Genomic DNA, 3,286 nt, shown 5'->3' on the forward strand with positions numbered 1-3,286 from the left:
TGAACTTAATATTGAGAAAGTTCAACAAATTATTGTAGAAGAAAAGAAAGTCTAACTCAAACCCTAATAAGAAATCATTAACAAATGGAGATACTAATGTTACCCATTTTATATGCTTTGAGTGCAAAAAGCAAAAGGACATTAAAGTTGAATGTTTGATATATTTGAAGAAGCAAAAATAAGGAGAAAAGAAAAGGAAAAATAAAATAAAAAATAAGTATAGTGTACATAACTTGGAATGACAATGATCTTAACTCATCAAATGAAATCAAAAAAAAGAAAAGGAGACAATCTTCTATTTCATGGTTGGTTATGATCAACAAAGTATAATAAGTGGTTATGATTTTAGAACTTCTTCTAACTATGAGCAACTCTAAGATGCTTTTATTGAAATGCATGAAGAGGCACAAAGGTAGTTATCACTAAAAGCAGGTTGAAAAGTAAAGTGAAAGCCAATATAGCTAAGATGGAACCAACATTGGTTGACAGACGTGGTAGCAACTAGTATCCCTTAACCAAGTTCTCCATAGTTTAAATCCTGACCTTAAGTATAAAATAGACTTTGGTGTGAGGATAATACTCACATTGTGTGCACTCATAGTCTCTAGCGGAGATTAGTCATCCCTTTGATGGTGGATATTTCATACCTATATAATGGTTATCCAAAAAAAAATATATAGTTAAGATGAAAAGAGTTTAATGATCTTAAAGTCGAATATGAAAACTTAACATGTTTAGATGATCTTTTGTATAAGAGCTTGTCTAGAAGCTCTATTGGCAAAAGTTCCTTTAAGATAAGTTAATTAGGTGTTTAGATGATTCATATTTAAGTGTTTATTCAAAATGGCAAGAGGTGTTTGGATAAAATTACAACAACACTTTTCTATAATTTAAAAGGGTCATAAAAATTTAATTATTTTAAATAGGGTTAAACATATTTTTCATCTCCATAAATATGTAAAAGTTTGGTTTTTACTCCCCTAAATATGTAAAAGTTTATTTTTAGTCCTTGACTTTTAAAACAACAAGTTTTGGTCTTCTCTTTTTAAAATGTTTCAAATTTTATTTCTATCACAAATTTTGTTAATTCAATTTATCAATGTAGCCCAATTCCAAACATGTTATACATGTATGCTAATTTAGAAGCTAAAAAATAATAGTGATAACTAAGAATTATTATTGAATTTGATTGATGAAATTAGTGACAAAGATAAAATTTGATATATTTTTTAAAAGAGAGAACCAAAAATCGATGTTTTAAAGTAGGTTAATAAAAACAAATTTTACATTTTTATAGGGTCGAAAAATATGATTAACCCTTTGAAATACTATTAAAATGATATTTTATTTGGTCTATTGTTAATCAAATTATTTTTATTTAAATTATTTTTTGTAATTTTTAATAAAAATTATTTGTACAATATTTTTATAAAAATAAATATTTAAGTATAAAATTATTATTATCATCTCATAAAAGTTAATTATTCTTCTTTCTAAATTATAATTTACATATTAAAAATACAATTCTTACATTATTTTTCTCACAATATAATCTTTCACATTTATTAATTATTTGATTATTATCTATGAAATTATAATTGTAATATATAACTTATAAAATATTATTTACTTGATAATAATATCATTAATCATTGATATAATCAATAACAAATGTGTGGGGACATACAAAATATAAGTACGTCATTCAATAAAAGATGTATCAATTGTATATATCTCATAAACATATAACACAATCTTCTAATAAAAAAAAGTTACTTAAGTTCTTTTAGTTAATTAAAAAAATATAAGAAATTAATTATGTTTTGAAAATACTTTTATAAACTTTCAAACATGTTCCATTTGTAAGGAACTTTGAGTATCAAGTTCTTTCCATGTGATAGTATAAGGGTTGACTTCATTTTTTTTTTCATCATCAATACCTTCATATCTAGTGTTTTCATCACATAAGTCAAAATTTTCATCACTTTTATTATTTATTTTAATAAAATTATGTAAATCCAATCAAGAAACAATGACTTGGCTTCGTGTTTTCAAAGCAAAAAGAGTCATATTATCCAATATCTTCCATCGCTTGCCTAACATAAATCAAATGCGCTCATAACTGTACTTGTGAATACTAGAATGGTAATAATTGAATATTTCAATTCTTTCCTCGACTCTAAGCCTATTTTAAATCATGGGAGGTGGTACTTATTTTTCTTGTATTGTCTTAGAAAACAAGTAAAATTATGGTACCCAATATCAACAAAATAGTACTTGCCGAAAAATATCAAAATAATATCATATATTAACACACAAGTTTATAAGTGGTATATATTTATACTACGTAAATGATAAGTACCTTGAGGAGGATGTGAAAAATGTAGTGAATGCTTATGTAGAGTCTCCATAAATATCTTAGTATCATGTGCAAAACCCTCCCAACCTACCCAAACAAAGGTGAAACAAATGCTAAACTCAAACAACTATGTCATTAGTGGTAATAATATAAGTTTTTGACCAATATAAGTTGCTAGATAAGGAGGAATACAAAGTCACATGAGTACCATATATTGCACCAATACAACCCTTAAATAATGGTAATATCTTGTATCTTTCTTGATCTCACCAAGAACATCTATGAACAATGAATCAATAGGCTTAATTATGTCATTTGCATGCATTCACACAACTTCTAGGATACCATGAAAATGTCATGATATTGTTTCACATGAATGCTGAAATTTTTCCTCACAATTATGTGTAAAAACAAACAACTTATTCACGAATTCCTATATTTTGAGTTGCCTTTAAGTAGTACTTGTTTTGTAGTACATCACACAATTCAAGAATAGACATTTTTTCATTTTAAACATTTGATAACAACATATTGGATAACCATTTAAAACTTTGGATATATACCCAAATATGGCATGTTAGGCTTGAATCTCTACATGGGTTTTTCACAACATAATTCATGAAGTAATTGACAACACTAGTTATAGCCAACATGAACACCTTTTCCTTTGTAATTTGGTCATCATTTGATGAAAGTCATTTAATGACAATGAAAAGTCATTTGATGTTATATTATCAGTAGATGAAGAGATCTTGTGAAATTTAAGTATTAAAATGAAGATTCATATCTCAACAAAATGGTATAGGAAATTAGAAAGAAAATCAAAACTAAGATCCATAACACAACCAAGATTCATATATAACTAAGATCCATAACCATGATCAATAACATGATCAAAATTCATAACCAATATTTATAACTAGGGAA

The sequence above is a fragment of the Cajanus cajan genome, chromosome 7 (assembly GCF_000230855.2).
Source record: "Cajanus cajan strain Asha chromosome 7, NIPB_CcT2T_4, whole genome shotgun sequence".
In the NCBI taxonomy this organism is placed as follows: domain Eukaryota; kingdom Viridiplantae; phylum Streptophyta; class Magnoliopsida; order Fabales; family Fabaceae; genus Cajanus; species Cajanus cajan.